This window comes from Phoenix dactylifera, unplaced genomic scaffold (genome assembly GCF_009389715.1).
Source record: "Phoenix dactylifera cultivar Barhee BC4 unplaced genomic scaffold, palm_55x_up_171113_PBpolish2nd_filt_p 000119F, whole genome shotgun sequence".
Classification (NCBI taxonomy): domain Eukaryota; kingdom Viridiplantae; phylum Streptophyta; class Magnoliopsida; order Arecales; family Arecaceae; genus Phoenix; species Phoenix dactylifera.
The window spans coordinates 139,130-154,084 of NW_024067687.1; the positions used below are offsets into that span (position 1 = coordinate 139,130).

The following is a 14,955-nucleotide window of genomic DNA, read 5'->3' on the forward strand; positions in this document are numbered from 1 at the left end:
GGAACAAGAATTAATTGTATTTTAATTTATTCTTGGATTAACATGCAAATTGGCTACAAGCCTAATAAGCATTCGAATAAAATTTCACAAAAGTAATTTAGGCATAATCCATCTTTAGTTAGCATGAAATGTCTACCCTAATCAAAGGTGGCAGCACATCGCATCTTTCTTAAGCATGAACTATCTTATTTTTACTTCAATGATCATGAAGAGCAGTTGTATAAACTTCATATTTAAAATCACAGAAATTAAACATGAAATAAAAGAAGATATTCATTAAAAACAATAAGTTCATACAACTCCAAGAATATAAAATTAAATACATAAAACCCGTGTCCCTTTGTTAGGGCTGCATCCGGCCCTAGAGGAGAGATCAGCCCTGCATGGAGAATTGAACAGCTGCAGCAGTGGAGAAGGCTTCCATCGCGACCAGCTCTTCTTTCTTTCTTCCTCCGGCGACTCCATCGAAGAAACTCCCTCTCAGCACTTCATTTTTTTATATGGAAAGTTATTCCCGAAATGCCCAAACTATTCTCCCTCCTCTGCTTTTTTTTATTTCTGTGGTATTCCCCCCTTCCAAACAGATGGGATGAGCCGGCTTCCTCCCTCCGAATAGATGATGGGATCAGCCCGGTGGGGGAAGAGAAGGAATGCCCCTCAATCACGTCGACTCCCCTTTTTATAAGCAGCAAGCTCTCCCTCTCTCCTCCTCTGTTTTTTTCAAATGGATGGGAAGATAAGGCTGTGGAGGCTTGATCTCCTCCGCAGATGATGGAAGATGGTTCCACGGTTGAGAAGAGCTGGCTTTGGTCCCGATGGCTGGACGGATGAAGTTGAACCACGGAATGCATTCGAGAGCTGATCGCGGGGACTATTGAGATGCAAGCTGGGAAGATTATGGACGCTAGGATTTGTTGATGGATTCTATGCGTAACAGGGGAGCTGGAAGCTTATCCAGATGCTGTTCATGGGATAGAGTTGAGTCGACGGGAGGAGATGGGGTGCTGATCCACGGAAGTTGATCCACGGCTGTTGGGGCCTGTGAAGCGCGGACGGTTGAAGCAGAGCTGGGATTTGGAGCGGTTACCGGCTGATGCGAATGGATGTAGCCGGGACGGACGCAAAGGAATTCGGAAGAGATGAAGCTGGGAGATGAGATGAACTCGATTCGGTTGGGAACAGGGGAGATGATCCATGGGATTCGGCAGCTCGGATATTCCTAAATTTGCTGGGATGCTGTTCACGGCTGAGATGAAGACCGGATTGTTGCAGATGCTGGGAGGAAAACAGAATGAAGGAGCTTGATTTGCGAACGGGATTAGCTACGGATGTTTGGGAGATGGAGCTAATCCATATGTTGTATGGTTGCTGGTTCTCATCCGGAAGGGAAGGGATAAGCGGAACAGGGGAGGTGAACTCATCCGTGGATGGAGTCAATTCCGAACGGGAGGAAGAAACGAGGAGTGCTCTGTTAGCTGGACACAGGGGATGAGGATGAAGTTTGGGACTTATCCGAAGCAAGAGATAAGGATGCAAACTGGGAGGATCTCAGCTGGTTGAGGGATTCCTTTTGATGTGGACGAAGGGGAGGAGGACAATAGATGGGAATTCGGCTGAAGAAAATCCAGTTGTTTGGGAGAAACGGACACGAGAGAAGATAAGGATGCTGGGAGGATGAAGTCGAAGAATCCTTGGGAGATGCTTTGGATGCGGAAGGGATTGGCTTGGATGCTGGCTTTGTTCCTTGGATGTGGACGGCCGTGTGGGATGATGTGTAAATGGCTGGGAAATGTGAATGGGTGTGGCTGGGATCCAACATGGATGAGAAAAATTTGTTCCATTCTTTGGACATGGGAGGGAAGAGTGACGTGGATACGAGTCACTACCAACGCGAAGGAAACTTGCGTTGAGCTGAATTGTGGAAGAGAAGAGATACATGATAGACGTTGGACTACTAGGATGGAAGCCCGATTCTTAGATGTAGGAGGTGCGTGTGGTTTGGGTTCAGATATTATCCCAATTAGTTCGACTCGACCTGCACACATTAGACTGACCAATAAAAAGAAAATCAATCAAACTTGAATAATTTATTTAAAATGAAATGATGAAGGAAAACACATTTTTTTAGTTAAATTTATAAAATATGCGAATTAAAATAATGATAAGTGCTATGAATAAGATATTAGTTTATGCATTATTTAGCACTTATCACACCCCCCAACCTACATTTTGCTAGTCCTCAAGCAAAATAAAAACTAACTCACTTTCGCAGGAATCGCGATTGCATTTACCGTATACAATAAGGCTTTAAACCCCTAGGTGGCCGTAGTGGACGAGTTTTGTCTCGTGAGGGTTTCCGGCTCAGATACCCACAAACTGCTGTCGAAAGAATTTATTTTATTGTTTTATAAAATCTAATTTCAAATGCCTTAATGTCAAGAATTTCAAAAGCACACAAAGTTTTAATTACTAATTCAGCCCAAATCCTAGGTCAGTATGCAACTTAAGTTGAAGTCATTAAGTTTCTATTAGAGAGTTGTAAGACTTATTTATATTCGGGTGCTCAGTGATATCTGGACCTTACACAAGCTAAGGCTTTAGATTCCCCAAAATACTGCTGAAGCTAGTAATTTTCAAGAATTGATCAGATAAGACCTAATCACTGATTCAAAATCATCCTATCTTGCAGGATTTCAAGAGTTGTGGATATTTACTTTAATACCTCATGGGCTTGATCTGTAATATTCCAGTTTACTCGAATTTTTACAACGACGGCTTTCACACTATCGTCTTTCTTGAGGTCAATATTATTTTCTTTTTCTCTTTTTTTTCTTTTTTTCTCTTTTTTATTTATATTTTTTTTGTATTTATAAATAAATTATGCACTTTTACTCTTGTAATGATTCCTCCATGTAGCGAGCATTCAGTCAACACTCCCACACCAGATGGCATAAGGTGTTAGGCATCAAGACTCCCCTACGAACCTATGCTCGGATTCCTCATACAAGCCCGCTGACCTTTGACAATAGGTAGCCCTTTTCGATGTACCTGACTAAATTCACTTTTTTTTAAATAAATATGGGATAATAGTGAATTAGATAGGTATGATTCATCAGGACTCAAGGTTGCTACCAGATTTAACAACATAATGTTGAACCTAACCATTAGAAGTGTAGGCCATGTGTGTTGTGAAATTCCAAAGTAAAAATTATCTTACAACTCACTAAAAGAACTTTTAATGAAAAGAACTCAAATTGTCTTACTCCTGACTAATCATTGGGCGTTTAGATTTTATATACTTTGTGTATTTATTATTTCAGCACTAAGGCATAGAAATTAGGTTTCTTTTTTTTTTGAGATAAACTTATTTAAAAATACGAAAATGTAAAAAATTTCTTCAAAAATTCGAATCCTATACCCCCCAACCTAGACTAGACATTGTCCTCAATGTTTTTTTTTATTTTTTGTATTATTTTTTTAATAATATTATATTATTATTATTTTTTATTGTTTTTTTATTATTTTTATTTTGCACGAAAATATGATGCATATGGAGGATAGAAGCATTTTACCGTAATTGCATCAGTAATATGAGGGATCCTGTTAAACATTGAAAAATGCAATAAGAAAAATGCAAAAATGAACTACGAAAATTGGGTTGCCTCCCAACAAGCGCTAAGTTTAACGTCTTCAGCCAGACGCAGTGCATCCTTAATTATATCATATCGGGCTCATGCCGAGTTTTTCAAAGAAGAAAATTTGTGGAAAACTGATTGTCGGGCACAGAGTTGACTGTTGCTATGGCCTGTTCTATATCAAAGTCAAAATGGGCCAAGCATGTTTTCAGAGGGTCATCTGCCAAAATATAAGGAAGGGCTTCTTCCAAAAGATCGTCCATTTTATCTATTAGGAAGCACTCAACTTCTTTTACGGGTTGATCAGAGGCACGAAATATATTTAACTTGACCTTCATATTCCCAAAGGATATATTCATCACTCCAGTTCTACAATTTATACTCGCGTTGCTGTAGCTATAAGGGACGATCTAAAATCATAGGGATCTGTTTCTTAAGATTAGGCACAGGTTCCATATCAAGAACAATAAAATCGACTGAAAAATAGAATTTGTCTACCTTGACAAGAACATCTTCAATTATCCCACGTGGTGTTTTTACAGATCGATCAGCCAATTGAAGCGATACTGTTGGGAACCCGCCCATGCCGCTGATATTTCAAAAAAATTCAGATGGCAGCGGAATCGGCATAAGCGGGATCGACGTTCATCGCATGAACGTTGTTTTATGAACCGTTCGTAGTTAGATAAGAATTAAAACTTTTTAAACCTTTATTAGAAGATCAGATCTTCACCTTGTGCGGGTAGATGATCACCGCAAACTGAAGTTCGTGGTCTAGGATGAAGGTTCGCTTGAAGCCGTTCAAGTGTCCGGCCTCTACGGGTATCCACACGAAGCAGTGATCCGATCAAAGCTCTCTAGTTTTCCCGGGGTGCTAGCTCCCTTGCAAAGACTTCTTTTGATGGCTGATTTCCTCTCTTTCAATCAACCCTTGATTGTGCTTGAGAGGAGGAAGAAGAAGGATGAAGGGTGGAAGAAGAACGAAGCCCCTTGCAGCCTTTCTTTTTCTCCCTGCGTTGGAGCCAAGGAAGAAGACCAAGAGGAGGGAGACGCCTCCTCTTCTTTTTCCCTTTGCTGATGGCGGCTGAACCAAGGAGAGGGGAGAGGGTGTACGGCAGCAAGGAGAGGAGTTTCACTTGATTAGGGCGCCGGCCCCCTTTGCCCCTTTTATAGCCATCTAGGGCTCCTACAATCTAGGAGCCCTAGAGTAATTGCCTAAGAGGGGGCGCCGGCCCCCTCTCTTCTCCCTTCTCCACATGGAAAAGGGAGGGGCATATTCCCCTCCTCATGGTAAACCCTAATCCACATTAAGTAGGGTTTGAAATGCCCTAATGTGGTCAAGCCCTAATCCAGTTAGGCTTAGCCCAAGGGTGAACCAATTAGGATCCAATCTAGGTAAGTCCTAATCCAATTAGAACTTAAATCAATTTTGACTCAATTGAACTCTTCAATCCTAATCCAATTAGGAGTCTTATTGATTCATTAGATTAATAATTAATTGTGACTTAAGAAATCCTAATCCAAATTAGGACATATTTAATTTTAGTCCTAATCCAATTAGGACTCTTATTTGAATCCGAAGTCCTAATCCGATTAGGACTCTAGGAATCCTACTCCAAGTAGGAATCCAATTTTGATTCAAAAACTCCTAATCTCATTAGGATTGCAGGAATCCTATTCCAAGTAGGAATCCCAGTCCTACTCCAACTAGGATTCCCAGTCCTAATCCAATTAGGACTCTAGGAATCCTACTCGAAGTGGGACTCTTGTTTCAAATCCAATTAATTGATTCCCTTTTCTTCTTCAACTTCTTATCAATCGAATTGATTACTCGTGATTCATAATCACTTTTCAACCATCGGATCGGTCAATACTTCTAGTGTGTGTGACCCCATAGGTTCTATTCTGACTGGTAGTGAGATATATTGTGATCTCTATCACTATATCATTGAAAACTCCTTTCAATGGGTTGGAACGATTCCAACTCAACTCATTAGGGTTTATCGATCATCGAAATAATCCCTGTGAGTCCCACCATCCACCAGTGACACCTAGCAGCATGTAGTGACTACCCAGCAGAATGGAATGATGAACCTCTAGGTGCAGTTAACGTGTGATACAGTCCTACTATCGTGGATCCCTACAGGACGGAGGTCATGGACAACTCGTCAAACCCCATCGTCTGTCATATGTCAAGATTTATTCGACTCGAGTTCGATAGTGGAAAACTCTTTCTCCACTTTATATTACTGCCCTGGCCAAGGTCTTAGAACTTAGTCTAACAAATCACATAGGATTACTCCTCTTCTATCAAGGTCGATAGATTCCTTGTAGGTGCATACCCTACTCCTACAGTGAACCTACTGCAGCCAATCTACACTGCATGGACCCATATGGCTAGAGACCATGTATGTGTGCAGTCAAACTACAATAACCTCACTGTGAGTAGCCGAAGCACCGCAGGTCAAAGGACCAGTCACACTACTGCAACATCAAGCAAGTCACTGACGAGTGGATAGACATCCAAGTGACTTCTTGTCTTGGTCACGCTCAGTACCCTTGTTCTCTAACAAGCACCTGCACTATCACTTCAGTGTCCCTACACTGTGGACTCAAGTCTCGTCCATCCAGAAGGAAAGTGATCTGTGCATTGATCGGATCGATCACCGTCCTCGTGATGATCCATTGATCAGGAGGATTTAGAAATTAATCACCAATGATACATGGCTCAAATTCTCAACTCTTGAGAATATGCATCATCATCTTATTAATTTTTTGGACGATTCATAGACACATAAATAATATGAATGAAAAGATGCCTTTTATTTATTCAATAATAAATAGTCAAGTACAAAATTATGTCTCTAGAATCAATAATGTGTCAGCCAGATTGGCTTCTAGGGCATACATCTAACAGATACCGAGGTTGGTTTTAACTCACCTAACCCAAGTTTCTCATAAACTGAGTAAGGTAAAAAGTTGACACTTGCCCCTAGATCTAAGAGTGCTCGATCAATGAAATTATTTTCTAAGACACAGGAGATGGTGGGAGCACCAGGATCTTTGAATTTTGGAGGGGTGTTGTGTTGGAGAATAGAACTCACTTGCTCAATTAGGAAGACCTTTTTAGGCACATGTGTCCTAGATTTTCGCTTTTGGGTACAAAGGTCTTTGAGAAATTTGGCATAGGAGGGAACTTGTCTAATAGCATCAAGAAGCGGGAAGTTGATTTTGACTTGTTTGAAAACCTCCATCATCTCCTCTAGTGAAGTTCCCTTTTTGCCAAAGGGAGAGGGTGAACTAAGAGCTTCAGGAAATGGGACTTTTGGAATGTGAGTTTTGGTAGAAGGTGGAAGAGCTGAAGAAGAAGAAGATTTTGGATTTTCATGTGATACATTTTGCTCCTCTTCTTTACCTTCGTTATTGTTTTTCTCCCCAATCTTATTGTCTACTACACATCCACTCCTTAGGGTAGTCAAAGCATTGGCTTGTTCATGATGAATTGTATTTAGTTAATTTTCTTGAGCCATGTATTGTCCCCTATGATTACTCACTGGTTGGCTTGGAAACTTTCCTTCCTCTCGCTTGTTCAGTGCATTAGCTAGTTGCCCCATTTGGGATTCTAGCTTGGCGATAGATTGCATGTGAGAGTGCACCAATTGTGTAATGGTTTCCTCAAAGGCTGTGTTTCTATGGGGTGGAGGAGGAGTGTGTTGAAATTGAGTCGAAGGACGGTAGGAATTAATATTCTGGAATGGTTGAAAGTTTTGGAAATAAGGTTGGGAAGTATTGGGAGTCTGCTGCTTCCAAGAGAAATTCGGATGGTTGCGCCATCCCGGGTTGTAAGTGGTAGAATATGGATCATTACTCAGTCGGGATTGTGTTTGGGCAGCATTTACTTGCTCTTGCACAAATTCAGGGAATTGTGCTGCCGAAGGGCACTCAAAAACAGTATGAGACGGACTAGAACAGAGAGCACAAACTTGTGCTTGGGAAAAGTTTGGAAGCTGTTCTCTAGACATTAGCTGGTCCAATTTGCGAGATAGTGCATCTACTTTGTCAGATAGACCTATGGATTGGCTAACTTCATATATGGTTCCTTTTCTTTGAGAACTCGGGGGTGCTTGACGAGCGGAGGAGGCATGGTGGAGGAAATTTTCATTAAGGTTCTCAAACAATTGCCATGCCTCATGTTCACTTTTAAGCATGAAAGTACCCCCACAAGAAGCATCAACCATCTGACGGTTTCGTTCAGACAACCCATCATAAAAACATTGCACTAATTGTCATTTGGGTATTTGATGATGCGGGCATTTTCGGAGTAAATCTCTAAATTTCTCCCATATTTCATGAAATTCTTTCCCGTCAGATTGGGAGAAACTCGTGATAGCACGCCTAAATTGGTTCGTTCTTCCTATAGAAAAATATTTTTTCAGAAATTCATGTTGTATTTGAGCCCATGAAGAATGGAATTAGCTTCTAATGAATGGAGCCACTGCTTAGCTCTATCCTTAAGGGAGAAAGGGAACAGCATGAGTTTCAGAGCATCATCAGTGAAGTTCTGAATTTTGATAGTGGTGCAGATCTCAAGGAACTCATCTAAATGTTTGTATGGGTCTTCATTGTTGAGTCCATAAAAAGAGGGAAGCATTTGGATGACACTAGACTTAATTTCAAATTGTGCAGCAGCAGTGGTATCAGGTAGTCGAATACAAGATGGAGAGGTATAAATGGAAGGAGTGAAGTACTCCTTTAATAGCTTGGGTTGTTCTTCAGCCATCTCGACAGATGGAGCAGATCCTATGGTTCTATAGGTGCGAATTTCAGCTCGAAGGGCCCTAATAGAACGCTCTATTTCAGAATCAAAAGGTACTAATTCAGGAGACCTGGAACGACACCCTCGCATACACTAATACCTTTCTGATCAGTCAAGTACAGTCAAGCATGCACTAAAAGAAAAATACATCAAGTCCTTGTATTTGTCCTAAAATTACTAGACAGCTCCTAACTAGTTTGAAAAGGGCATCTAAGCCTCCAATTCGGTCTAGTGAACTGAGTTGACCAGGTAAGCTCCTAGGTAAGTGGGGGGGTCACGATGCGTTGCAAAGGTCCCACTTAAAAACCACTTGCCTCGAACAGATGAACTATCTCCCTTGGGACAAAGCTTGCCTAGACATCAACTGAGCCACAACGCGAAATTGGTACAACTTTCGGTGATCTTCGTCCTATTGAGCTCGAATGTCCCTAGGAGCCAACGTCTAATTGATTTTAATTAAAGTGATAGCTATGTGCGAATTGATTCACCTAATTTGGGCAAGAATCTGATGATGAAATCCAGTTCTTATCTTATTGGGGTGATTGCCCTTACTATGTGCGGATTAATTGGTGTATGTGTATCAAGCATACATTCACACTTTTGCTAAAATTAAAATCAAACAATCACCACAAAATTTCAAACTAGTTGGGAATCAATTTAAATAAGAAAAGTTCAGATGTTACCAAAGGGAATTTTTCCAGCAATTTTTATTTTATTTTTAGGCAAACCTCTACAGCATTCCTTCTCCAGCAATTTCTTTTTTGATTGTCCCTGTCTTCCTTTTCGATTCCTGATCAAATAATACCCAAAAGAAAAACCAAAAATTAGTAAGAGAGAAAAAGGAGATAAGTAAAGTAACAAAAATAGAAAATATTTTTATTTTATTTTAGAGATATATATATATAATTTTTAAAAGATTTTTTTATGAAAAGAAAAAAAACTATACTAACAATCCCCGGCAACGACGCCAAAAATTGATAGTCAACTTTAAAGACCACGCAATAGCACGTATCTGGTAGGATAGTGATTACGGGTATCGATCCACAGGGATTGGGATATAGTTGTTTTCTTAAAAATAAAAAAATATTTAAAAGGAAGAGTTTGTGAAGAAAATTAAACTAAGAAATTTAATAAAAAATGTAATTAAAATGATATCAGTTTGGGGTAAACCTAGGGCAAGGAGTTCACCACTAACATCGGAACAAGGATTAATTATATTTTAATTTATTCTTGGATTAACATGCAAATTGGCTACAAGCCTAATAAGCATTCGAATAAAATTTCACAAAAGTAATTTAGGCATAATCCATCTTTAGTTAGCATGAAATGTCTACCCTAATCTAAGGTGGCAGCACATCGCATCTTCCTTAAGCATGAACTATCTTATTTTTACTTCAATGATCATGAAGAGCAGTTGTATAAACTTCATATTTAAAATCACAGAAATTAAACATGAAATAAAGAAGATATTCATTAAAAATAATAAGTTCATACAACTCCAAGAATATAAAATTAAATACATAAAACCCGTGTCCCTTTGTTAGGGCTGCATCCGGCCCTAGAGGAGAGATCAGCCCTGCATGGAGAATTGAACAGCCGCAGCAGTGGAGAAGCCTTCCATCGCGACCAGCTCTTCTTTCTTTCTTCCTCCGGCGACTTCCATCGAAGAAACTCCCTCTCAGCACTTCATTTTTTTATATGGAAAGTTATTCCCGAAATGCCCAAACTATTCTCCCTCCTCTGCTTTTTTTTATTTCTGTGGTATTCCCCCCTTCCAAACAGATGGGATGAGCCGGCTTCCTCCCTCCGAATAGATGATGGGATCAGCCCGGTGGGGAAGAGAAGGAATGCCCCTCAATCACGTCGACTCCCCTTTTTATAAGCAGCAAGCTCTCCCTCTCTCCTCCTCTGTTTTTTCAAATGGATGGGAAGATAAGGCTGTGGAGGCTTGATCTCCTCCGCAGATGATGGAAGATGGTTCCACGGTTGAGAAGAGCTGGCTTTGGTCCCGATGGCTGGACGGATGAAGTTGAACCACGGAATGCATTCGAGAGCTGATCGCGGGGACTATTGAGATGCAAGCTGGGAAGATTATGGACGCTAGGATTTGTTGATGGATGCTATGCGTAACAGGGGAGCTGGAAGCTTATCCAGATGCTGTTCATGGGATAGAGTTGAGTCGACGGGAGGAGATGGGGTGCTGATCCATGGAAGTTGATCCACGGCTGCTGTGGCCCGTGAAGCGCGGACGGTTGAAGCAGAGCTGGGATTTGGAGCGGTTACCGGCTGGTGCGAATGGATGTAGCTGGGACGGACACAAAGGAATTCGGAAGAGATGAAGCTGGGAGATGAGATGAACTCGATTCGGTTGGGAACAGGGGAGATGATCCATGGGATTCGGCAGCTCGGATATTCCTAAATTTGCTGGGATGCTGTTCACGGCTGAGATGAAGACCGGATTGTTGCAGATGCTGGGAGGAAAACAGAATGAAGGAGCTTGATTTGCCAACGGGATTAGCTACGAATGTTTGGGAGATGGAGCTAATCCGTATGTTGTATGGTTGCTGGTTCTCATCCGGAAGGGAAGGGATGAGCGGAACAGGGGAGGTGAACTCATCCGTGGATGGAGTCAATTCCGAACGGGAGGAAGAAACGAGGAGTGCTCTGTTAGCTGGACACAGGGGATGAGGATGAAGTTTGGGACTTATCCGAAGCAAGAGATAAGGATGCAAACTGGGAGGATCTCAGCTGGTTGAGGGATTCCTTCTGATGTGGACGAAGGGGAGGAGGACAATAGATGGGAATTCGGCTGAAGAAAATCCAGTTGTTTGGGAGAGACGGACGCGAGAGAAGATAAGGATGCTGGGAGGATGAAGTCGAAGAATACTTGGGAGATGCTTTGGATGCGGAAGGGATTGGCTTGGACGCTGGCTCTGTTCCTTGAATGTGGACGGCCGTGTGGGATGATGTGTAAATGGCTGGGAAATGTGAATGGGTGTGGCTGGGATCCAACGTGGATGAGAAAAGTTTGTTCCATTCTTTGGACATGGGAGCGAAGAGTGACGTGGATACGAGTCACTACCAACGCGAAGGAAACTCGCGTTGAGCTGAATTGTGGAAGAGAAGAGATACATGATAGACGTTGGACTACTAGGATGGAAGCCTGATCCTTAGATGTAGGAGGTGCGTTTGGTTTGGGTTCAGATATTATCCCAATTAGTTCGACTCGACCTGCATACATTAGACTGACCAATCAAAAGAAAATCAATCAAACTTGAATAATTTATTTAAAATGAAATGATGAAGGAAAATACATTTTTTTAGTTAAATTTATAAAATATGTGAATTAAAATAATGATAAGTGCTATGAATAAGATATTAGTTTATGCATTATTTAGCACTTATCATTAGCCAAATCAAATATACAAGAAAAATCTTGAAAAAAATTGGCATAGGGAAAGCCAAACACATTGGTATCCCTATGAGCCCCTCTTGTAAATTAGACAAAAATAAGCATGGTAAGAGTATTAATTTAAAGCTTTATCGAGGCATAATAGGTTCACTATTATATCTTACTTCTAGTAGAATATCATGTTTTATGTTTATTTGTGTATTAGATATCAATCTAACCTAAAGAATCACACTTAACAGCTATTAAAAGAATCTTAAAATATTTAACTGGAACATAAAACCTAGGCTTATGGTACTCTAAACAATCCTCAATCAACCTAATTGGGTATTCAGATGCAAATTTTGCTGGTTACAAAATGGATAGAAAAAGCACTAATGAAACTTGTCAATTTTTTGGAGTTAGTATACAGTTATCTCAGATGACCATGGAGGCAGGAAGACTTAGAGGTATGATTGAGTTTGGTATCCTGCAGCTATGAGAGGAGATAAGCGACACGACCACCTCAGTCTCTTCTAATATAGGATCTCTTCTTTAGGTCATGGGGAGGTTGATTGGACAGCTTGAAAATCTTACCACCTTTACAACTCTTACCACCTTTACAACTCCTAGGGCCAACGCTGCTGTTAGATCTCCTACCCAGCCTAGTCAGCCATCTCATCCTTCTTCATCTTTCAGACCTTCTCATCCCTTCACGAGCACTAGACCTTCTAGTAGAACTAGAAATCGTAGAGCGGGTTCCTCATCCAAATTGCCTGCTCATCTTGACATATCATCTTCATCAGACGAGGATTAAAGATTTTTTTTGTTTTATCTTTTATATGTGTTGCGTTTAGATGGTCATCTTTATGTATTCTTTCCTTTATGTATTATCGTTATGTATTGTGTTCTTATGTTGTTTTTATTCTCACATGTGTGTCCTTATGTATTTTGGAATTATGAAAAGGTTCATGTATGACTGTTTCATCAAATTTATGACTTTGTCTTAGTGCTATGCTATAGAATTCTTCTGTACTATGCAATGAAGTTATCTATGTTGTGTATATGCCTGCTTGCATGATGATTACTTTCAAGTTCTTTCCTTCCATTATCATACCTTTTTTATTATGACAAAAAGGGGGAGAAGTATGGTAGTAAAGAAGAATTTATAGAAGGGGAAGAATTTAAACTTTTATAAAGCAAGGACAATATTTAAACATAAAGGGGGAGAATTATGGTAAAAAGGGAAAACTGTGGTAGTAAGAGATAATAAAAATTTTAAAAAAAATTCACACTGTTCAAGCACTATTTCTATATGATTCAATTAGGAGTAATTCACACTATTTCTGCATGATTCAAGCACTATTCAATTAAGAGTAATAGTAAATTTTATAAATTAACTAAGTATCAAAAAGGATGTTATTCTAGTCTTTACTATTCCCTTTTTAATACTCCAAGATTTTGTCATCATAAAAAGGAGAAGATTGTTGATATAAAAGGTTTGATTTTGATGATATAAAATGTTTGAGTAAAAGTTTACTAATCTTAGAAGATAGACAGAGTAGAGAAAATCTATACTTTTACGAGTCGATCCTAGAACAGTCTCAGAAGACAACTAGAGAGTAGAATTCATGAGTCAACCCCAAACAATCTCAGAAGAAAGACAAAGAGATATAAGAAATCTGCACTTTCACGAGTCAACCCCTGAAGATGACTCTTATTGGACCAGAGTTGACCCCAAAACTCAATGAGTTGACCCCAAAATGACCACAGACAAAAGATAGAAAGTAGCCAAAATCAGCAGGTTAGTAAGTTGACCCTAGAGGACAATGAGTCGAGCCTATCAATAGATGAGTCGACCCCAAAGAATAAAAGAGTTGACCCCATAATGACTGTAGGTGAAAGATAGAGTGTAGCAAAAATAAAAGCTATCTTGAGTCAACCCCTGAAGATCTCGAGTTGACCCTTAAAGAAGTCAAGTCAGCCCATCTGACCTAACAACAGTAACGACTAGTTTTTTGGTAAATCAGAAAGGTTGTTTTTGCTCACAATGGCTCTTTCAGCCTATCTTATCTTCCAACCACTTTTTGAAGATATAAATACATGGGAACACCAAAAGGAAGACAAGAATTAAGCATAAGGGAAAAAGAGATAAGAAAAAAAGAAAAAACTTCAAGTGCATTCAGTGAATGATCACATCTTTCATAGCTAAAGAGAGTTGGTGAAAAGCATTCAAGTACGTTCATTGCCAACCAACTACTTCCAAGAGCTCCATTAATTCCTTGTTAATTTTTTTGGGGAGGATCTTTACTCTATTTTTATTACATATTCTTATACTCTGATATAACAAATTTCAAAATTTGAAACTTGAAAAGAAGTCCATCCAAACCTTGAATTGGATTGTATTAAGCCTAAAAAAGGTTGAGTGGTGGTTTTGGTTGATGTTTGATAAAAATCAACTGGATTGGTTGAGCCCGATCAAAACAATCGTGCTACAATCTTGGAAAAATTATAGTAAAATTTTTCAAAAAGGTATCTTGGGGAGTGGACGTAGGTGCAGAGTTGGCATCAAACCACTATAAATATTCTGTGTTTGTAGTATTTTGATTTGTGTGTTCCTTGCTTATTGTTTTATTTATTGCTCATATCTTCACTGCACGTCAGATATACATTGGAATTTTCTTTCCACTATTTATTGTTTAAAATTTTGTAAAACCCAATTCTCCCCTCCCCTCCCCCCCCCCCCCCCCCCCCCCCCCAACTCCAAACCCAATTCTCCCCTCCCCTTCCCCCCCCCCCAAAACTCCCCTCTTGGGCTGCACAACTGGGCAACACTTAAGTCTCTCCTTCCTTTATGAAGTATATTTAGATATCTTTTCAAATTGAAGTTCTTTGAGTTTTATTCGATGAGGGTCATTGACCTTAGCAAATCACAAGTAGTAATTGGGTTGCATTGAATCAAACATGGATCAAGTCAGATGCAAGTTGGGTCAAAAATTTGTCAATCTGAACTTGACTTGTTTACTACGGTAGGTTAAAAATCCAAATTTGAACCCAATATTTTTATTAAATGAGTAATCTAATGCACCCTGCATTGCTTATTTATTGAACATGTC

The 14,955-nt window shown here is 39.9% G+C and overlaps 1 long non-coding RNA gene across 2 annotated transcripts; it reads right to left on the reverse strand.

Annotated features, from left to right (window-relative positions):
* Positions 1 to 260: 260 nt before the first annotated feature.
* LOC120104832 lies at positions 261 to 11,655 on the reverse strand. 2 transcript variants are annotated; one of them, XR_005507190.1, is made up of 3 exons: positions 9,979 to 11,655; positions 9,135 to 9,241; positions 261 to 2,049 (listed from the first exon to the last, which is right to left on the reverse strand). It is a non-coding gene; the product is annotated as an uncharacterized LOC120104832 (long non-coding RNA). The 2 variants fall into 2 exon arrangements; XR_005507191.1 differs by having other exon boundaries at positions 9,972 to 11,655.
* Between the last annotated feature and the right edge of the window lie 3,300 nt (positions 11,656 to 14,955).